The sequence below is a fragment of the Protopterus annectens genome, chromosome 7.part0, assembly GCF_019279795.1.
Source record: "Protopterus annectens isolate FY-2018-M chromosome 7.part0, PAN1.0, whole genome shotgun sequence".
NCBI lineage: Eukaryota > Metazoa > Chordata > Ceratodontiformes > Protopteridae > Protopterus > Protopterus annectens.
In genome coordinates this window covers 452,218,490-452,242,601 of record NC_056739.1, presented here as the reverse complement: position 1 = coordinate 452,242,601, position 24,112 = coordinate 452,218,490, and the positions used below count along the sequence as shown (strand labels likewise).

General features: G+C 41.8%; 1 protein-coding gene across 1 annotated transcript in view; it reads right to left on the bottom strand.

The window, feature by feature from the left end:
- The window catches only part of EIF5A (eukaryotic translation initiation factor 5A), a gene marked incomplete in the record, with an annotated part of 366,037 nt that overhangs the window by 323,046 nt on the left and 18,879 nt on the right, over positions 1-24,112 (bottom strand).

Here is a 24,112-nt window from a genome sequence, read left to right as displayed (position 1 = left end):
AAGCCTGAACTGTACTACTAATCTCCCACCCCCTTCACACCTAACCCCCCCCAGCTGTAAAAGTGCTAAGGGTAATTTGAGCTCTTAATTGCTGTGACCGACAGCTCACAGGAGACTACTTGTACTGTTTGTTCTAGCCTTTACTTTCTGTATAGGTAGAAGGACCAAGGAGCTGTGATATCACAGCATGGGTTGGTTTTTAGGACGTTCATGCTGATGTCAGCTTGGGGAGACAACTGGCCAGAACTACCTGTATTCAGTGGCCTTGAAGAAGTCAGTGAATTGGAGACTGCAGCAAGGGTGGGATAGAAGTTCTTTGAAAGTGAAACCACCACAGTACATTAAGGTACTGTTCTAGTGGAGAGAAAGTAAATTTAAAAAAATGTAAATACTGTGTTTTGTTTACTCAGGGAGAAAAGGACAGAAACTGAGCATTTAATAACAGAACCCTGTTACAGTCCTTTAACTTCCCTAGATGTCAAAGTGCCAAGGGTAATTTCAGCCATTACCTGCTATGACTGTGGGTAGGGGGAAGGACCAGGGAGCTGTGACATCACAGCATGGGTTTTAGGACAGTTGTCCTGTCAATTTGGGGAGGGAATAGGCCAGACAACAACCTGTATTCATTGACCTGGATGACAATGAATTGGAGACTGCAGCAAGCTTTTCCAGGGCAGGAAAAATTTTTTGAAAGCGAAAACTACCACAGTACAGTAAGGTACTGTTCCAGTGGAGAAACATATTTTAAATGCTGCACTGTTTTTATTCACAGCAGGGACTGTAAATAGGGAGAAAACAAAAGTTACACAAAAAGAATACAGTTGTCCTTTACGCTATTCATTGGCTGCAAGAAATTCCACAAGGCAGGAAAATAAAAATGTCAAATTTTGCTGAATGAATGCAACAAGAAACGCATGACTTGTCCTGAAGCATTTTAGAAGTCGGAAAATAAGCAATTGATCATTACACTAGTGCAAAGACATGGTCAGATAAAGACCTACATTACAGTAAATGTTGCCCTAGTAAACAATTGTATTCTGCAGAGGAGAGGAGTTATCCTGCATCATTTCTGAACCCTCCCCCCAACTTCTCATCCAGTGCCTTCCAACAGAAGCTCATCTTTTATGCACATAATTCCTGCAGGCCACATCATGTGCTGCACCCATCATTTAACTCTAAACCATGAGATCTTCACAAACTTATAGGGTGATGGTTCAAGTGCTTTGAAATCTCAAGTCAATACATTAAGGAACCCTTAGTCTGGAAACCACTGGAAGGAATTGTGACATGACTGTTGGGATCAAAGTTAAGAAATGGCAAACAATGGCATGACCAAGTAAAAGTTAGTCATGGAGGGCATATGTGAACAAGTTTTTATGGGAAAAACTCACAGCATCTACAATGCAAAGATGTACACAGCAAAAATATTTTCTGAACCATAGTTTAAGAGCTCTTCATACTTCAAAGAATTGGGCCTTACCTACTCAACCTTTGAAATGTTAGTCATACAGTAGTCGCACAATGGCCTTAAGGAATCAAAAACTAACCCGCACACTCAGAGAAAGGGGGCGGTACAAATGCACTGCACTTAGAACCAAAATGTATGCCAACCTCACTATACCTCACCCATACGGTTTTCTGCACAACCTGAATTGGATTTAAATTTGACTTTCACTACATGTGAAGCCAAGGGAAAACACCTCCACCTGCGGTTAAAGTAATTTAGATCAGTCAAATGACGGAATACAGCTGGTGACCATACAGCAAAATTCACTGAGACTCCAAGCTTCCACTTAACTCACTCTGCTGGACAAGGTAAAAAAGGGTCAGCAAGTTATGACCAAGAAGCTAAACATAAGTGGTAAACTCTGTCCCCACACATGAATTGTTTCAGCAATATCCATATTTAGAGGACAAGATTAAAGTATTTAGAAGTCTCGATTAAAAATTATTCCAGTGTGGCAGCTAAGGATATGTGGGAAGAGACTAAAAAGATGATACAAAAACTGAGAAACTGGAAACTATGAATATGGACAGTAAGATACAAGCAGTTCAAAATACTCAGTACCTTTATCCAGTATTCCAAGAACTATGCCAAGATGGAAATGCAGAAAGTAGATTCTGCCCATAGGGATGATTGCAATTCAGAGAGTTTAGAAAGGACTGTGAAGAGAAACTGGATAAGCAATTCACAAAGACAATGGGGGATATGTATATCTCCCAAATATGCAAAGTCTAGAAGATTTAGGATCTTCGCCTGGAAATATTTACATAGATATTTTTCTACCCCAAGTAGACTCCAAAGAATTTTTCCTCAAGTGGATAGCAAATGTTGGAGGTGTGATGGGTTCATAGGTTGGTATTAGGCCATCTGCCCTAGGGCCTACACAAGCTTGGCCATAATTCCCTGGCTATTTATTCCCACAGTACTTAGGTTCATAGGTTCATACTAGGCTATCTGCCCTAGGGCATTTATAAGCCTAGCCAGAGTTGTGTGGCTTTCACCACCCCTTAGGTTGAAGAATACTCTACCCATTAGTTTGCCGTACCTCTGTCCAGCAGTGATACAGAGATGATCCCCGGGGTAAACCTACGATCTCCCATCCACTGGTCAAGATTCCTCTTGAACAGAGCCAGCGAGGTGCTCTGTCTCACATGGGCCGGGATTCTGTTCCACAGCATAGGGAGTCTCTGGGTGATGAATCTGTCCCTCCAGCACGTCCTATTTATAGACGTGTTGAGGTTTAAGTCTCTTGCTCTTGTGGCTCTGGTGGATTTGGATTTTTTGAGGTGGAGCATGTCCATTAATTCCGGGTTGGACATGGCCTTGTATGTCAGGCACAGGTCACCTCTGAGCAGACTGTATGCGACTGAATAGAGCTGGAGTTTCTTCAGTCGGGCAGCATATGGCATATTTTTGAGCCCCTTTATCCTTTTGGTGAGGAACTTTTGGGGTCTTTCCAATTGCTGCAGGTGTCGGGTAAGATACATTCCGAATGGGGCATTGTACTCAATCATTGGTCTGATAAGTGAAGAGTACAGGGGAACAATGACCTCCCTTGATCTGGATGTGAATCACTTCATAATCAGGTGGGCAATGTAACCACTTTGGCAATGTGAGTGCCAAAAGAAAGGTTACTGTCAACTTGGGTCCCCAGGTCCCTGATAGATTGCCACCTATGTGGTAACTTGGGGTTACCTTTTACCAAAGGGTATGACTATACATTTTTTGGCGTTTAGCTTAAGGCCATGGCTCTGGCACCAGTTATCCGTTTCTATGAGACCTCTCTGAAGGATATCTGTGTCTGATGAATTTTCAACTATGGCCCCCAGTTTGCAGTCATCTGCAAACTTTGTCAGCCACAATCCTCCTATGTTTGCCTGCACTTCTGAAAAGTAGATGCCAAACAAGAGGGGGCCCAGGACTGAGCCCTGTGGGACACCGCTTGTGACCGGCTTGGAGTCTGACATGGCACCAGCAACTCTAACCCTGTGGGTTCTGTCCATGAGCCAGTTTGCAACCCATCTTGTGACATATGGGTTTACATTTAAGCTGGTGAGCTTTTCTATGATACCCGAGTGGGGTATTGTGTCGAAAGCTTTTGCAAGGTCAAGGTAGGCTGTGTGAACTGCCTTACCCTCCATCAATGGCCTTGGTGACTTTCAAAAGTCGACCAAGTTCAAGAGGCATGATCTGCCCTTGACAAAGCCGAATTGGGTAGGATCCAATGTCTGTAGGTCCCCTATGTCTTTATTTAGGAGTTCCATTATGATCCTCTCCATAGCTTTGCAGACCAGGCTTAAGCTTATGGGGCGGTAATTACCAGGGTCCGTAGAAGCACTGCCTTTGTGGAGTGGGACCACAGTTGCCATACGCCACTCTTTGGGTACGTATCCTGTGGTAAGGCTAAGATTAAACAGCAGCCTTGTGTGTGGGTTTAGTTCCTCATTGAGTTTGTGTAGCACACAGCCGGGGACACCATCCGGTCCCACTGATGCTGTGTTTTTAGCTTTAGAGAGAGCAGCTCTCGCCTGGGCATTTGAGATGATTGGGAGGCTACACTCTGCTGGGATAGATATTTCTCCGTTTTGGGGGGGGGGGGGGATTTCACTGAACCTGTCTGCCAGTATGTTTGCAATGTCTGTGGGTTCAGTGATTTTTGTATCATTTTGGACTAATTGAGCATATCTGGGAGTTTCCACCCAGATTTCTAACATAGCTAAAGAAGGCCTTATGATTGTCTTTTGAATCCTTGGCGATTTCTCTCTCAAAGTTGGCCTTGGATGATTTTATGAGTGATCGTAGTTTTTTACTAGTACTGATCAGAGATGTCTTCCCTTTTAGGGATTTTGCTCTACCTTGTAGTAGCTTTCTCCTCTTGTTGTAAAGTTTGTTTATGGCTGGGGTCCACCAGATCGGGTGCTTGCCTTTGGTGGAAAGGGTCTTGATTTTATTTGGGATTGCTTGATCCATGCAATCCTGGAGGTAATTTTGGACTAGTATTAATAATCTTCTATCCCCTGGCCAAGCAATCACACCAAACCCTCAGGATTCTGACCCAGATAATCACACACAAATAGCCAATGACTTCAACTCTTTCTTCACCAATGCCATCCAAACTCTTGCAAACCACCTTTCTCCTGACACTACTAAACTACTCTCACCTAGTTCAAAAACTACTCTTCCTCCCCTTCACCTACAACCTGTATCTACCTCCTATATCCAATCTCTACTCCAAAAACTTAAACCTACCACCCCATCTGCCGACAAGCTTCCTGCAGAGTACCTGCAAATAGGAGCTAAAGCCACTGCCTATCCCATTTCTATCCTAATAAATAGATCTATAAAGGAGGGTATTGTCCCTTCTATCTGGAAAATATCCCATATCATTCCCTTCACAAAGGGGCAAATCTAATGACTTCTCTAACTTTCACCCATAGCACTATTATCACCTATAGCTAAAATCATGGAAAAATGTATCCATAAACAACTACTAAATCACCTTCTCCATAATAACCTACTTGCCAATAGTCAACATGGATTCAGACCTTCCCACAGCACCACTACTGCATTACTCTCCTTTACCAACTCATCAACTATAACCGCAACATCAATAAACTCTCATCTTCTCTCTTCATTGACCTATCAAAAGCCTTTGATATGGTTAATCATAAACTTCTTCTGTACATACTAAAATCTCAAGCACTAGATACCTCCTCCTTAACTTGGTTTACTTCTTATCTTGAAAATCGTCAGCAAGCAGTACTCTGGAAAAGTTCACTATCTACCCTCCTTCCTATTTCTATAGGAGTACCTCAAGGGTCTATCTTAGGCCCACTTCTATTTTCTATCTTTATTAATGACCTCCAGTCAGCTATACCTAACACCACTTGCATACAATATGCAGACGATTCCACTATAATCTGTACTGCTGCTTCTCAAACAGAACTTCAACCTCTCACCCAAGAAACCTTTACCACTGTTGAAAAGTGGTTTTCTGACCGCTGTCTACTTCTTAACCCCAAAAAAACCAAATTACTACTGTTTGCACCTACCCGCAAAACTACTTCCCTAAACCTCTCTATTACTTCCACTGACAACTCAGATTACGCCTGATTCTTCTACAAAACTACTAGGTATTACTATTGACAATAAACTACTAGGTATTACTATTGACAATAATCTTAATTTTGACTGTCACATCAATAACACAATAAAAGTAGTTAACAAAAAGATTGGATCCCTTTACAGAATCAAATCCTTCCTTACACCTGAAGCCCGGACCACCTTAGCTCAATCTCACCTCCTCTCTACCCTTCTATATGCTTCCCCTATTTACACAAATCTCTCTAAATGTAACCTTAAGAAACTTGCTTCATCTTACCATAATATTGCTCGATTTGCCACAGGATCGCAGTTTAGAACTCACCACTGTCTGAACTTAAAACAACTAAACTGGCTTGAACTTCCTAACAAACTTACTTATCAACAGCTCTCAATAGCTCACAACATTCTATATCAACCATCCAAAACACCAATACTCTCTAACCTCCTTACTCCTACAACAATCTGAAACAACTACGATCTTCAAACAAACTACTAGTTAATAGTACCAAACCCAATAATGCTGCAGGAGATCGTCTTTTTTCCAACTCAGTTGGCAAAATGTGGAACAAACTTCCACTTAATATCTCATCTTTGTCCACTCTTCCACTCTTTAAAAAACAAAACAACTGAAAATCCATCTTAATAAACACTGGCTTTGCTCCTGTACCAATCCTGATTAACCTTTCCTCCACCTTTCCTCTACCTCAATATTTCCCTCTCACTATAACACATCCTGACTGATCCCCATGGACATAATATCCTTGTAAATACAACTTCTCATATATACTATGGGGAAAAAAAAAAAAAATTTTATGACTATGTATTATTTTAGACTACGGGATGATATTATAAATTGCGTATTGCAATTATTTGTTTTGTTTTGATATGTGTATCTTCTATGTATTTTTTCTGTATTCCCCTTACTTGTTATAACCTTTGGAGCTTTTCCCCCCGGGCCTCCACTGAAAATGGACATATATCCAGCTGGACTAGCCCGGTCAACAAATGTAAAATAAAATAAAATTTGTAAGGGATTTAGCAGTGTGGATTGTGGTTTCCAATGGCTCAGGGGCCTTGAAGGATACCACCAGTCTTAAGTGTGAAGTTGGCTTCTGAGAAGTTCTTCACTGTGGTCTTTTTTGTTGGTGTGGGGGCGGGATGTGGATCTCCAGTGAGATTAGTTTACGGTCTGATCTCACCAATGAGGGATATACTTCTGCTGTGGAGCATTTTGTCCCCATGTTTGTGATGATCAGGTCTAGTATATTTTCACCTTTTGTGGGAATGGTGACAAGTTGTTCCATAGCATTTGAGTTTATGAACTCCAGAAAACTTTGGGCTAGGGTATTGGGGCTTGAGTAATGTTCCCAGTCTATGTTTGGGTAGTTGAAGTCACCCACAATATGACGGTGTTTGGAGAGACATTTACACTCTCCAGTGTCTTCAGGAAGGCTGTGCGGGGTTCCTGAGTTTGAGAGGGTGGCCTGTAACATGCTACAAACTGTAGAGCAGTTTTGCCTATGGTTAATTGCACCTGAATGGTCTCTGATGCTTCGTGAGTTACCACCAGCCTGGAGGTGTGGGTATCCTTGATGAATATGGATACACCCCCTCCTTTTATGGTACGGTCCGGGTTTTGGGGCCAGAACGCATGAGGTAAAACCTGATAGCGCCGGGGTGCTCTCAGGAGCCTTGAACCAGGTTTCAGTCACAGCACAGACATCGATGTTCTCCATACTGAGGAGGGCTTCGAGGGCGTGCATCTTGAGATTTAGACTTCTGGCATTGAGCAGCATTACCCTTAGTTTTTTTCCACTATTGTTTTCTAGGGCGGTGGGTTTAGAATTTGAGCCTAGTCTAAAAAAGGCACTATGGGGGTGGCAAGAGCCTTTGCCAATAATCCGGAAACCCAGGGGTGACAGGCGCAAGCCGTCCCTTGCGAAGCAGCGTGGCTTGTCAAGCATGTCATTCCAGGCAGACAGACATTGGATCCCCTTAGAATGACACCAGAAATTAAGCCAATTATTAAAACTGATCATTTTAGTCTATGTATTGTGGCATCATTCTTGGTGAAGGTAGGATACTGCTCAGGGTCAGGGTCATACCAGCCTGGGCTACATAATCTGAGAGCTCCTTTATGTCTCTTTCCATGTAGTCCAGGGAGGTACGTCTCAGGTCATTCACACCTGCATGGACAATGACAGTCATACTTGTACTTGCTGTGGAGTGACCCGAGTGCTTGTGTTATGTGGCAGATTCTAGCGCCTGACAGGCAGCTTACTGTGACCCTCTCCTTGTTCAGTCTGGTGAGTGGGACGTCAGTGTGTGACTATGGAGTCACCTATGACAAGTCTGGCATTGTGTTTGGCCTTAAGGGCTGTGACACTGATTTGCACACTGACTTTGTGATCTGTGTGTTGCTTGTGTTATGTCATGAGGTGGCAGTTGTTTGGGCGTCGCTTTGGAGGCCTCTGCTGTTTTGGTAGATTTTTGATCAGTGCCTCCGAGTATATCTTTGTGTGTTTATGTGTTTGATTTGTAGTTGTGATAGTTCTATGAGACTGGGTTTACGGTGTGTGTGGTTACCTTCTCCTCCTGTCTGGTTTTGCCAGTCCTGAGTTGAGAGCGCTCAGCCTCCAGTTTGGCTATATAGTTGCATCTCTCGCATATTTGTGTTTTGTGGGAGGAGGAGAGGGTTGTCTGTGTACATGAGGCAATTGTAACATTGCCTCAATATTCCCAGATTCACCAGCTGAGCAGGAGAGGACGCTAGCAACTGACCCTTTGACATGCTAGAAGAAATGAAAAAGTTAGCTGTGTAACTGAGTCAGAAAGGACCTATAGGGAAGTGGGTACTCAAGGGGGTTTTAAGCTAGTGAAGTACTTTGTATAATATAGAAGTGCTTTACCTGACTAAAAAATGCTTTACGAACAAGTGCTGAGCTTTACAGATAGAGAATAGACTGTTTAGATTACAAGTAGAGCAGTTCCAAGGGAAAAAATGAAGAGCAGACTTTACGGAGCCAGAAAGAGTTTAACCGGCGCTGCCCGATGGTGCTCTAGTGGCAACTCCGCGCTAAATGCAGAAAAGGCAATAAGTCAGTAGTACAGGCTAGCACACTTTAGTGGGCAGCCAAACAATTAAACAGCAAACAAACACTTTTCGACTTGAATTACACTAATTTCGACTAAAATGTACTTTTAAGTGCAGATAATAGAAAATGCAGTAAATAACTATGAAAACAGTTAAAGCTTGCTCTAGGTAAGCAGTAGAAGGTAAAACAAATATAAAAAAACAGCAGGATACTCAGGAAAGCAGTCACTTTTTTTCAGTTCTCTGTAGCCAGGAAGACTCAACAGGACCACGTGGAGCTGTGTCTGATCACTTCCCTGGACCCCTGAAATGAACAGTCCTTGCAGGCGTTGAACCCAAGATCCTGTACACTACAGTTTCAATACTTAACCACTACGCCATTACCACTATTGGGCTAAAGAGGTAGCTGGAAACATTTTTTGGAGGTATGATGAGCTGGCAGACTTAGAATTCCCTGCGGTTCACTCTGTTGGAGATGATGGGTGGGCGGATTGAACTGACTAGGGAGATTATTTTTTTGAATTACAATACAGAATTGAAGTGCCTAGACATAGTAAAGCTTTATTGAAAGTCTAGACCCACTTTACTAGTAACTGATAAAAGAAACTGTACTGGATCTTTAGTAAAGCGAATGAGCAAACAGAAAAAAATGGGAATTGTCGGAAAAGTATATGCAGAGCAGGAACAAGGTTTATGTGGCAGGATTTGAATGAGCTAAGGACTAGAACAGACATGTCCAACCTGCGGCCCTCAGAGCTCTTCCATGAGGCCCTCTACCACTAACTGCAACATCGACATATGCATGCCCCAAAACACTTTCTCTCCCGTGACCTGTAACTCTAACGTGGGTGTGCACATGCGCCAAGCACCCTTCTAGTTTTGATTGTGTCAATGAAGGGTCAGCGTATTTATGCCATTATTTTGCACCTAATGTGTGTTTTCGCTGAAGAGGGACTCTTTATGGATTTGCTGCCAGTGCCTTTTAAAGGGACAGCACTTACCTGTGTTAATAGGCAAATACGGAGTGACCGAGTCAGTGCATGCATGAAAGAATGTGTGCGTGAAAGTAGAAGTGTGTGTGCACGCACATGCAGGACAGAGACACATGCACAAAGAGGCTAATGACCATCAGTCTACCTACCGAACACAAAAGTTACCTCTCAAACATACCGTACGTTAAAGTACACTTTCATTAAATTGTGGCTTTCCTGACAGGGAGTGTTGTATTGAATATGAAATCCTACCTCTCAACTGTACAGATCTGAGAATATTTGGTTTTGCCTAGTCTTCCAATTTGTCTCTTTTGCATAGGGAATTGTCATCCAAGGTAATGCAGTTCAGGGGAGTAAGAATGAGACAGCAGCCTATGGTTAATGGGTCAGTAGTGGATTAACTTTGTGGGACTGTAGCATATAAAGTTGTATTTTTTCTGACAAAAAGCACCCAGTACTGTTTTGTCACTGGTGGGTTCTAAGCAGTGGTTGCTTGGACAACAGTAAGCACAGCTTTGGTGGATCATCAATACTGGTAAATCAGGTGGGCACAATGTCATTTTTTATATGTTGGGGGTTTTATTGTGCATGTGTGCGCTTGTGTTGGGAGTGCTGCAACAGTAGATTATTAGAGAGAGACTTACAGACTGTGGAGAATGTTAGTTTCAAAACCTGATACTTGGGTGCTAGGCATGCCAAAAGTAGATTTAAGATGCAGCTTCTTGCCATTTACAGTGGCTGCATATTTACATGCAATGGACAAAGCTAGCAGTATGAGTGTGGGTCTGTGGGGTTCTGAACGATGCCAAGTCTACCACTGCCAATGTCTTGTAAAGTGGCCTGGAAATGGATATTGAGATGTTACTGAAAAATAAAGTGGCCTTAGAAGTATAGTTTAAACAAAGTGTACTTGCAATTTACAGGCCATTAATTTATTTCAGGTAGTCCAAATCCTGGTAGATTGCACATTAGACTTAACTAGGGAGAGCTGTCATTCTGAGGAAATAAGCAGCCCTGGTTTCAGTGAAAGCTCTGTGGTGGTTTGCAGGATGCGGATGCAATGTGTTTTATTATTTTTAATGCATTTGTTATTTCAAAGCATGGTTTTCTTTATTGCAAAAGGCAGGATTGAATGAGCCATATAATGCTTAACTGAATGATGGGATAGAAACATTAACATAGTGATGTATAATGCAGCTTCAGTTGTTTCAATGGTGTCTGTGATGCATGACTATTTTTGGGCCTGTGTCCTACTTTTATTTTTCGCTTTGTCCAGATTTCTTGCTCTAAGGTTGAGAAGTATGGTCCCATGCTAAATCAGATGGTTGTATTTACCTTGGAAGACTTTTCAGCTTAACTATGAGAAACAGAGCCTTTTTAATATCTCTGCTTATTTCCAATATAAACTGCCATGCAACCTTGCAAATAACCTAATTAAGCTACTTTAAATCTTTTGGAATAGACAGTTATGCTTCATTGCTTTGAACGCAAGCATAGAGTCCCAATGTGTGATTTCTTGCAGCAGTCTTTACTTATCACAATAACTTTGCTGCGTTTCTGGATGTGTAATCAGTAACAGTTTTAAAGATGTTTTCCAATAAATACATAAATCTTCTCTGTACTTTGAGCTACTAACAAAGTCTGGGAGGTTTTTTTCCCCCCAAAAGTGAAGGTCAGCATTACAGCTCAGTAAACTTATCAGTCTGTGAATAACTTCTCCACAAATTAAAATGTCTGAATGCCAAAATGGCTTTAGATTGGAGGAAAGTTATAGGTTTACTCCAGTATGTAGTATGATCTTGAGAGTTTATGGAGTTCTTACCGATTTACTTTTTGCTGAGCAGTTGTTTGATGATTTACTGATGGTCCTTTCGGTGGTGGGAAATTGCATGGGTGAATACATCTCCATTATAGGTAGGTACTAGGCTATCTGCCCAAGGGCATTTTTAAGCCTAGCCAGAGTGTCTGCTTTCGCTGCCCCATTTATTAACCGAGCTTCTGTCAAGAGTCAATAAAGTGATCCCAGGGGTGTATTTTCAGTTACCCATCCACTCATCAAGGCTTCTCTTGGAGAGAGAGTTAGTGAGAGGCTCTGCCTAAATGTAGTTAGAAATTTTGTTCCAAAGCATGGGGAGTGTGGCAGGAATCTATCCCTCCAGCAGGTTCTACTTATTGTTGTGGCGAGGATTAGCTCACTAGAGCGCACGTCTTGCAGTGACTTGGATTTCTTTAGGTGGAGCATGTCCATCAATTCTGAGTTGGACATGGCTTTGTAAGTCAGGCAGAGATCACCTCTGAGTAAGTGATATGCCACTGAGTACAGCTAGAGTTTTTTCAGTCGGGCTGCATAGGACATATGTTTGAGGCCAGTAATTCTCTTGGTGAGGTGCTTTTGTGGTCTTTCCAGCTGTTGGAAGTGTCTTGTGAGGTACATCCCAAATGGGGCATTGTATTCTGATGGGTGACTAGTAGAGGGACACTATAACCTTTATTTCTAAGATTTTTTTCAGATATTTTGACTTAGACAATTTCAGTGTGTGTGTTATGTGATTACTGAGGTTACCTATTTTACAAGTAGGGGCTGTGTGTGTATGTGTGTGCGTGGTTTAATATGTATACAGAATATAATTTTGCAAATAGAATTCTTAGTTAAATAGGTCCCTCTTCTTGGGCAAGTAGACTTGAATAACCAATATCACATCTTAGCCATCCAGCTAGGAAAGATTAGTATGTGGATTTTCCATCCAGTTTGATGAAGGCTATGCTACTTACTCAAGGAGTACATTTATGCTATCCATCCAGCCATCCAGTTGTTGTGTTGCTAAACTACACTCTGATATTGAGAGGAGCTTTTTACAGAAGCTGAAGGTTTGTGTCAAGAACCTGTCCATACAAAGTGGCTTGTTTATGTTGCAGTGAAGGCTGTGGTCTCTAGTGAGCTTTTTAAATATAACCAGTATTTCTGAGGGAGAGAAAGTCTCTTAAAGCAGGATCTTTCTTAGCCTGGAAAGCAAGAAGCTTTTTAGTCTGTTTGGATAACTAAGTGAACTTGCGTCATTTGACCTTTGTCAGAAATGGTTGCAGTCATTCTTTTGGCAGGGTGTTTTGCTGAGGCACATGCCAAAAAGGGTACTGTAGTCAATAATGGCTCTTGTAAAGGAAGAATACAGGGATGTTATGACATCCTTTTGCCTGGCTGAAATACCCTTACTAATGAAGTGGGCCATGTAAAAAGCTTTCCGTACAACAGAGACAACATGGTGGTTAAAAGTCAGGTTTCTATCAACCTGGGTGCCCAAGCACGAATTCTGTGCTTACAACATTGTTATTAATGTGATAATTTGTGGGGACATCACTCTCCTCAAAGGGGATGATTATGTAATTTTAGGCATTTAGCTTGAGGCCATGTTTCTAGCACCAGTTATTTGTTTGGGTGAGACTCTCTTGTAGCTTATTCAGCATGCTTTTATTAAATCAGTAATGTGAATTCTTTACTTTATTGCAAATTTGTTTTTGCGGATTCTAGTATTGTAGGACTGCAAACGTTGACTTTTTACGTAGCTGGACTTGTTTTCCCAGGGACAAATGCTAGTGCTGTAGTGAATATCTGTTTATTTGTAAAAAAAAAAAAAAAAAAAAAAAATATATATATATATATATATATATATATATATATATATATATATATATATATATTTATTAACTAAAGATGTTGGAATTAACTGTTGGATTAGAAAATTAGAATTTTAAGGCAAATGGGCATTTACATTTATTCATTGTTTAAATACACCTACAAGTCCAGCCAGGTCGACTTTGGTGTCCCGTGGCAGCGAGACAGTTAACTACAGGATATATTTTATATGCAGCCCCAAGACAACTTGTTCACTCAATGTGGCCCTGGCAAGCCAAAAGGTTGGACACCCCTGGACTAGGTTTGTGATTTGTAATGTTTACAACTACAGTTGTTTCAATGGTGTTTGAGATGTAAACTGTTTACAACTGAAATTATTTCATTTTGTATGTTATTCATTTGTATAAACGTAGGATTGCCTTTGTCACATAGAAATTTAATAAAGATGCTGGAAAAAATAAGGATGATTGCAATTGGGGATATAGACAATGTGTGGGGGGGGGCTGGACTTTATTGGAGAAAACTGGCAAAGGAACAGAGGAATTGGGAGTAAATAACCAGATAAGGAAAGGTAATAGAATGGGAAGATACCAAGAAATTTGGACTGCAGGTTACAGATTTTTTTGTGCCTTGCCTCATCAGGAATTGAGTAAAGATATGGGGTGTAAATGAAAAGCCAGCTCTGGTACAGTTTAGTACAAATCTAGAATGAAAGCCGTTACCTAGACTTGCTAAGGCCTTTGAGTAATTACGGTGGCTACCAAAAAAGTAATTACTGGAAACTGGAATTGGGATATTAAAAAAAAAGTCAGGTAAGAACAAATTACTGGAAAAAATGGGAATTGTGTGAATACATACAGCAGAGGAATGAGGTTTAAAAGGGAGGACTTGAATGAGCTATGTAATAATGTTTGACTGACGATAAACCAATGTACAAGCAACTTTTTCAGCTAGACCGTTACATAGAGCCAAACAAAATTAATTACTCGCCCCACAGGCAGACTGGGAACTGAAAAATGAATCCCACACCTGTGAGGCAGAACTCTAGTAAGCAACCCTGACGCCCCATATATTTCCACATCCGTGACTGAATTAAAGAACCACACCTACAGACAAATGCACGTTTATTTCATCATGGTTTGGCATTTCCTACATTTTACCACCACTCTGGGACTATACATGTTTTTAAACATTTATACGCAATTTCAGAGTCTAACTCATGGGTTCTAGCATCCTGAAGCGATCCGGACACCTAGGTATCCCACAACGCAGTTCTGGTCTGTAAAGAAATTACATCACTCAGGCCTCTTTCTTCCCAAAGCTCCTGTCAATGCATTGATTTTTTTTTTTATTTTAACAGTTGTTTACTTGAAGTCTGACTTGGAACGAGCCAGTTTTCAGCAGAGGCCCGAGCAGAAATGCTCCAGACGCACGTCTGTACTGGTGGAAGAAACCTAAGCACCTGGAGAAAACCCCCACGAACACAGGGTGGACATGTACACTCTTCACAGAAGGTGCCCCCAGCACAGAATCAAACCAGAGAACAGTTCGCTGTGGGGCAACAACTTTAACCGATGCATCATTGTGCCGTCCATGCATACACTGCTGTCTCAGTTAACATTTCATGCCGTTCAATGACTTAAAACACAAGCAGTGCAAATGTCACAGAACAGTTTTTTTTTTTGTTAGAAAGGCTAAACTGTTTTTTGTGAAGCCCGAATTGTACTACTGACTCATCTCCCACCCCCTTTCACACCTAACTTCCCTATAAGTGTAATTTGAGCAGTTACCTGCTTTGACTGACAGCTCACACTTGCACTACTTTCTTCTTACAGCCTTTGCTTTCTGTATGGCTAAAGGAAGGACCACTGAGCTGCGACATCACAGCATGGGTGGGTTTTAGGACAGTCGTGGTGATGTGTGTTTGGGGAGGAAATTGGACCGAAAACTACCTGTATTCATTGGCCTTGATGACATCAATGAATCAGAGACTGCAGCAAGCTTTCCAGGGTGGGATTTAAAAGTTTTGAAAGTGAAACCACTACAGTATAGTAAAGTACTGATCTGGAAAATATTTTAAATGCTGTAGTTTATTCATAGCAGGAACTATAAATGGGGAGAAAGGACAGAAGATGAGCATTTAACCACAGAAAAACGTTGTCCTTCAAGTCACTAATCCAAAAATACTGGTTTAAGTGAGGATTCACAGTAAAGAGCAAAACAAAAACATTACTCTGGAAAGGCAAGTAACTGAATTAAAAGGAACCTATGTGGCACCGAGAACAGTGTGCGTTAGCTTCAGGATCTACATTAACAGCCCCCCCAACAATATACACCAGTATTCTCATAACTACTAAGCACCTCTCCACTGTACAGCAATTTTCCATAGATTTCCATTACCAGAACATTTTAACTGATGCTTCTTTTCTTGCAGGAAGCACACAAGAAAAGCAGTAAGACAAACTGATCCTGGACTTCTATTACAAGGCTAGACAGCACCACCACATTACACAAGCTCCCCACAAAGTTTAGGTGGCATACCCAGTCTAATCAACTTCAGTTTCAATAATAACTACTATTTCTTCCCCTAACTCACTTCTACTTTCATAATCCCTTATTTTGTAGGCATTAAACTTGTCTCTTGTTGGACCCCCATTTCTAGCAAACTATCCATCCTAGTCTGCAGCATTCACTAATTTTAGTCACCCACATACTCCACTAGATCCCTTCTGTCCCACATTTTCTTATTTGTCTTAGTGATCCCAATCTGTCAACCCCAGATTCTCTACCCCCTCCCCTCTTCATAGGAAGGAACCAAAGATTCCCCAACACTGACATACTGTTAAACTACAATGAAAAAACTGCTAATCGCTGTCTGGCTCAACTCCCCTTTATTCTAACAATTATTAGTTTTACATTAAGCCATGACATGGGCCGCTGACCATCAATATTAACTGGTATTTCAGCTACACCTGCGTACAGTACACACATGGAACGAAAGCAACAATTTAGTATTGCCAATACGTACTAATCTTGCATTTAGAACAAAGGCCTTACCATTTCTGCTCCCTAACCAGCTCTAAATTACCTGAGCAGACTACAGACAGATTCCTATATATAAAAACAGATTAAACTCTTAGAACTCCCATATTAAACACAGTCACACCCATGGATCCAAAATATCTTGTACTGACATTTAGATTCTAAACACCTTGGTTTATAAAACCAGCATGCTATTAAAAACACAGCCCAATTCAAAACCTCTTCAATACCGCATATCCTATCCGCTTAAACATCTATAACCTGTTAGGCAACTGTTCTTGATTTTAACAGAACTAAGAGACCATTTAAAAAGTCCATGTCTTAAAGGTATCTTCCACAGGGCACCTGTGTAAAAATAACGCTTTACAGACTAGTCTTAACAATTCCAAGTGACTCAATATGACAATTTTGTGCTTTTAAAGCACAATTGCTTGAAAGGCAGCTATTCTCACCACACCAATGCTACCACAATCCAATGTTTGTTACTTTACGACGGAAAATTCCATAGAAATGTTACTATGCAAAACTATACTACAATAAAAAAAAAAAAAAAAAAAAGTTACAGCAGCAATTTAAGGCAATGCAACGAATGAAAATTCAACTACAGCTAAACTGGTCTAACAAATCAAAGTTGTTTGTCTTTCGGCTCTTCCTGGTTAGGGGTCGCCTCAGTGGAACTCTGGTCCGCTAATGATTGGCAGTAGATTTTCACGAACGCCGAGGTGCCAGCTCGACTTCCGACCCTCAACGAAGGCACGCCCATTTACTCAGGTCTTTCAGACGCCCACCCAACCTCAGGGAGGACATGCAGACTCCCACAGAAGGCACTCCAGCAGAGAATCGAATGGGAGAACCTCTTGCTGTGAGGCAACAGCACTACCGCTGCACCATCGTGGATTCTGTCTAAAATCAATGGTGACATGAAAATATGCATAACAAACTTACACAAGAGGCTACGCATTATAAGCAAGGGCTCATCTATTCTAACTAGTTGGTCAAATCAAACCCTGTACAAAAAACAAATTTCTGTAATTGAGTCGATACTGAAGACCAGCTTGAATTTTTAAAATTCTTTACTGGGGTACAGCTCAAGACTATAGCTAAGGAAGACAGTCTGATAACTGATTCAAACTTGAGGAATTTCCCAGAGTACAGAAGTGAGCCTCTGAAGCCAGCTCACCCTTCCAGCTCTGACCTGCCACTTGGTTAGCACCTAAAAAGGAAAAAAAAAACTGTAACGTCTCACACCTAAGCACAAGTCCAGAAGCATACTGCCATAGGACAAGCAGCACAGCAATGTGCAGAAATATGCTCACTGTGGCATGTTACAGTAGCAGCATTTAGAAATCTATTTGTTGTAGGCCACTTCAGAGCTTGCAAAGCTGGCTCCACACCACATGGCTTGTTCTGCAGAGAATGGATCATATGCTCTACTAACTTTAGGAAGCTTACCTTTAGCTCCAAAAGACAGGACTACATATGTACAAAACAGCAGCTATCAGGCTTGTCCTGACAAGTCACGCAGATAAACACTAACAGATGTAAGAATACATCACTATTCTAGTAGTCCTAACTACAGGAAGTTGTATCCTGCTACGGTTTACAGAGAACCATGTTCCAAAGCTTAAAAGGCACATTACAAATGCAGCTGAGTGGTGTAGGTGCCAAACCCTTCACAGTTTTCATGCCAATTAAGGAGGCTAGAGCCATGCAAAACCACAGCTTATAAAGAGAAAAAAATGAAATGGTCAGGAGCTTCCAAATATGCATTCTGCTTAAATTCCCTAAAGACTATTGTCAAATTCTGGGTCAGCAAACTAGTGTAACTAAGGAAATTTTTGAGCTAGGATTCTTTTCAGCTTTTCCAGGTCAGGGGTCACCACAGCGGATCATACGTCTGCTCATGATTGGCAGTGGAGTTTTACGGTGTTGAGTTGCCTGCCCGGCACCCAACCTTCCACAGAAAGCACACACGCACACCTAGGGCCAATTTAGAGTGCCCAATCCACCTACTGCATGTCTTTGGGATGTGGGAGGAAACCCACACGACCGACATGCAGACTCCGCACAGAAGGCACCCCAGCCGAGAAACAAACCAGAGAACCTCTTGCCGTGAGGCGGAAATGCAACTGCTGCACCACCGTGATACAGATCTGAAATTGCCTAGACACAAGGTCTTGCGTTCAGTTCTGGTGAATGTCTAAAGCAAGGAGTAGAAAATGGAACACAGAGTACAACCACATTGAAGAACTGAAGTGGGAACTTTACAGAAGGAGTAGGAGCAGGTTGCATAGAAAAATAAACTGTGGGAACAATGCATGCAGAATGTTTTTGGAGGAGGAACAGAAGTAGAGAAAATTGTGATTTGTGATGTTCAGTATAAAAATGTATAATTTTTAATATTTTCCATCACATCAGTTTTCTTCCACTTGTTTAATGACAGAACTGTCAGGACATCCAGCGCATGAGGGATCCTCTCCCCCATTTTAAACTGTGGAAAAACAGATGCATAGCTGTGTTCTAAAAACATGTACTCTTACTTCCATACGCACTGCTCCCAAAACAAATTCAGAGAAGTCTGTAGTTACTGTGCTGAAGCTGGAAGAGGAAACGGGACACTCATTTTTGGGGGAAAAAGCCATGCCAAGGAGGAAAGGGGAAGAGAAATTCTGTAAATATTGAGGGCTATGCTTGCTTATGAAGGGCTACATTCCTTTTGCAACCTCATTGCCACTTTCATATACATCTGCTTACCAGTGACTGATTTTGCTCTTCTGTCAAATGTAGAAGACAGCTGTAAAACCCAAATATTCAGAGAATAGGACACCCAATCTACCTCATTAGGAACACAGTATTTAGTCAAAAGATGCCATTATCTACAGTACATACTAAAATGATGAGTCAGTGTTAAATTGCTTAAATATCCACAGCAAAGGAATTAATTAGCAGACAACACAGCAATTCAAACAGGATGCCCCATTGCCTAAGACAAGTTAGCAACTATTCCTAGATCTTATAAAACTAAAACTTAACGGTGTCACTGAGCATTGACGCCAGAATGCATAAAAACAAGTTACCAGAGGCACCCCCCCTGCAAGCTAGTCCGCTTTATATATATATAAAAAAAAAAAAAAAAAAAAAAGCAGGCACATGCTAAAACCAGTGCTAGCACAGTTCAGAACACTGCTGCAACTAGGATCATACACCCCATTATAAGTGTTTAAATTTAAAGCAATTCATACTTTGTGCATCAAGCCCCAGTAGGCTTAAATAACCATTTTATATTATGAAATTAAGTGCTTATAGCTCACCCTTAACTTCAGTTAGTTTAAAAAAAAAAATCAGTTGAAGCATTAAAATAACCCACACAAACATGCAGAAACTTTAAGGAAGCAAAGCCACAAAGTCAACTTAGAACTCTAGACGAAAATTTAGGGGTCACACCAGGTATTTTCAAACTATAATCCATCCTCCTAAAATTACTTTATTTGGGATACACAATGTTTAAGCCATGCAGTAAAATGATTAAAGGGCCAGACTAGTTAATTCAATGGGAAGCTGTCAAGTCGGCATGTGGACAGCACCACATTCCTCATCAGGGATTGCCAAAGTACAAGCAAAGCAAACGGGATGTGGTAACCTTAAGTGAAAGGTCTGGTCTATTTGAACTTAACTAAATCTAGAACAGAAACTGTTGATTAAAGTAGGACATAGAAAATATTGGTTTCATAGGAACCAGAAAAAGGGTTAGGAACCCCCCCCCTTGGGAAATCATATACGCCATAACTACACTGACATGCCCAAATCCTGCACTGCGCGGGTAGTGGCATACCTTTTGACCAACGTCTACTAAGACACTCCTACACTGCACAACTTAGAAGCAAAAGGACAGTCTCAGGATCTAGTTGTCATTATCCTCCTTTACTCAGCCCAAATTAGACCCATCATTAAATATAATGCCCCAGGAATGAAAGCTTGTGGTGACATGCTGACCCAGATTAGAGGGGGGCTACCTCTCCATAAAACAGGCTCGAGAGAGGCCTGCCCAAGCCTGTGTAGAAGCATATCAAAGGGAGATCCCTCTACACTGCACACAGCTCATGTCCTCACTACAAAATGGTGTTTAGAACGAGAATATGCCCTTCACACCTGCAAAGGGCAGCAGAAGCCCAAGCAGAGAAGCACCAAAACAGGATATATTACATACATCTATATACATCTATATACATATCTATATATAAATAAATGTAGATCATAATAAAGGATGATGCACCAACAGTAAAACAGATTAAACAAAATAAAAAAAAAAGTTTCCAAGTCGTCTGCAGAAGACACAAGGACCAGAGTATTAAACCGATAAAGGAAAAAAGAAAGGACAAGAAAATATCACTGCATTGCTCTTCACAAGCTAAAATTGACTAGAACTTCCCAACTAACTTATCTACACTCAACTAACTCATGCCCATAAGCTCATATTCAAGCTCTCCCTCTGCCCTTCTCTTGCCTCAACCTTCACTATGCACATACCCAGCAGACCCCCAAGAACCAACACTCAGAACTTGATCGAACTCCACAAACCCGCCCGTCCAGCAGAGGCAAACTCCTGCTCTCTTTCCCTAGCCAGTCTCTGGAACTCCTTCCCACCTCATATTCGCAGCACCTGCAGTCTCCCCTCCTTTAAAACTCTCCTTCACTCACACTTACAATCTCTGTGGGAATGCTCATGTTCCCATCCTGCTTAACATTCCCAGCTACGATCTTATCCCTTAGCCAAACCAGATCTCCTCTACAGGAACTTACATACTGTAAATAAAACACTTACATTTAATTGTGTACATACCTTCACACTATTTTCTAACTAACCATCTTGGTGATTAGAGAGACTTACAAAAATTGTAAACTCATGTGAATTGTTACATATTGTTATGCTTTACCTTCTACTTGTGTTAGGATTTACTTTGGCTTAAATGTACTCTTCTTGCAGTTTAACTATGTTTTTATATATTGTATTTTCACTATGTTTTTATATATTGTATCCATGGAGCTTTTCTCCCCAGGACTCCATTGAAAACGGGCTCATTTCGGCCCAATGGACCATCCTGGCAACCAAACTTCAAATACAATAAAATAGCTCAGGTTGGAGTGAGGCAGGAGCAAGACCATGTTCTGAGCATACAATCTTTTAGCATTTTTTTAAACTACTAGTGATGGTGCTTGGGTCTGGGGGCAGTTTATTTCAGGTGTTAGGTAAAATTCTGTATATTCAGTTGCCATTTGTTTCATGGGCTTCTAGACTTCCAGGAGAAGATGTTAGTCTATGCTACAGAGACAGGGTTTGGAAGTACAAGTGGAGATCAGGGCAGTGAGAGGGATTAGAGTACAGTGAGTGAGGTAGAGCTGTGGAAGCAAGAGTTGGTTTTGAACTTCTGACCATAGATGATTTTGTAGAGCAATGCAGCGATGGGAGCGGTAAGGAAGGTTTGCAGCAAATCTAACAATTTTACTGTAGGTGGATTCAAGCTTGGTCACGAGGCTGGTTTGTACGCAAGTCAATATAAGCACAGCAAAGACAGTAGGCAAGCTTGTGCAAGAAAACATTTAGTATTTTTATTCCCATACAATTTAAGTTGGTTGTCACAGAGTTTAGGTCAGGTGATCAGGTGGGCAATGTAGAAGGTCTTCCTAACCACTTTGGCAATGTGAGTGTCAAAAGAGAGGTTAGTCAACTTGGGTCCCCAGGTCCCTGATAACTTCTTCTTCCGTGTTTAATGGATTACCACCTATGTGGTAATTAGGGGTTACCTTGTTTTTCCCAAAGGGTATGACTATACATTTTTTGGCATTTAGCTTAAGGCCATGGCTCTGGCACCAGTTATCCACTTCTATGAGACCTCTCTGGAGGATGTTATGGTGCCCAGTTTGCAGTCATCTGCAAATTTTGTCAGCCACAATCCCCCTAGGTTTGCCTGCACTTCAGAAAAATAAATGCCAAACAAGAGGGAGCACAGGACTGAGCCCTATGGGACACCGCTCGTGACCGGCTTAGAGTCTGACATGGCACCAGCAACTCTAACCCTGTGGGTTCTGTCCTTGAGCCAGTTTGCAACCCATCTTGTGACATATGGGTTTACATCTAAGCTGGTGAGCTTTTCTATGATGCCCGAGTGGGGTATTGTGTCGAACGCTTTTGCTAGGTCAAGGTAGGGTGTGTGAACTGCCTTACCCTCATCAATGGCCTTAGTGACCATTTCGAAATTGGGTAGGATCCAGTGTCTGTAGGTCCCCAATGTCTTTATTTATGAGTTCCATTATGATCCTCTCCATAGCTTTGCAGACAAGGCTCGTCAAGCTTATGGGGCAGTAATTTCCAGGGTCCGTAGAAGCACCGCCTTTGTGGAGTGGGACCACAGTTGCCATACGCCATTCTTTGGGTACGTATCCTGTAGTAAGGCTAAGATTAAACAGCAGCCTTATGTGTGGGTTTAGTTCCTCATTGAGTTCGTGTAGCACACAGCCGGGGACACCGTCCAGTCCCATTGATGCTGTGTTTTTTTGCTTTAGAGAGAGCAGCTCTCACCTGGGTATCTGAAATGTTTGGGAGGCTAGACTCTGGTGGGATAGACATTTCTCCTTTTGGGGGGGGGGGGGGGGAATTAGCACTGAACCTGCCAGTATGTTTGCAATGTCTGTGGGTTCAGTGATTTTTGTATCATTTTGGACTAATTCTGAGCATATCTGGGAGTTTCCACCCAGGTTTCTAACATAGCTAAAGGCCTTATGATTGTCTTGTGTCTTCAGCGATTTTTCTCTCAAAGTTGGCCTTGGATGATTTTGAGTGATCGTAGTTTTTCACTAGTATTGATCACAGATGCCTTCCCTTTTAGGGATTTTGCTCTGTCATGTAGTAGCTTTCTCCTCTTGTTGTAGAGTTTGTTTATGGCTGGGGTCCACCAGACCGGGCGCCTGGCTTGGGTGGAAAGGGTCTTGATTTTATTAGGGATTGCTTGATCCATACATTCCTGGAGGTGCTTGTAGAAGGCATTTGTAAGGATTTCAGCAGCGTGGGTTGTGGTTTCCACTGGCTCGGGGGCCTTGAAGGATACCACTCCAGTCTTAAGAAGTGTGAAGTTTGCTTTTGAGAAGTTCTTCACTGTGGTCTTTTTTTGCTGGGGTTGGGGGCGGGATGTGGATCTCCAGTGAGATTAATTTATGGTCTGATCTCACCAATGAGGGATATACTTCCGGTGTGGAGCATTTTATCCCCATGTTTGTGATGATCAGGTCTAGTATATTTTCTCCTCTTGTGGGAATGGTGACTAGTTGTTCCATAGCATTTGAGTTAATGAACTCCAGGAACCTTTGGGCTAGGGTGTTGGGGCTTGAGTAATGTTCCCAGTCTATGTTTGGGTAGTTGAAGTCACCCAATATGATGGTGTTTGGAGAGACATTCATACTCTCCAATGTCTTCAGGAAGGCTGTGTGGGTTTCCTGAGTTTGAGAGGGTGGTCTGTAGCATGCTACAAACTGTAGGGCAGTTTTACCTATGGTTAATTGCACCTGGATGGTCTCCGATGCTTCGTGCGTTGCCACTAACCTGGAGGTGTGGGTATCCTTTATGAATATGGATACTCCCCCCTCCTTTCGTGGTTCGGTCCGGATTTTGGGGCCGGAACGCATGATATGAGGTATAACCTGACAGTGCTGGGGTGCTCTCAGGAGCCTTGAACCAGGTTTCAGTCACAGCA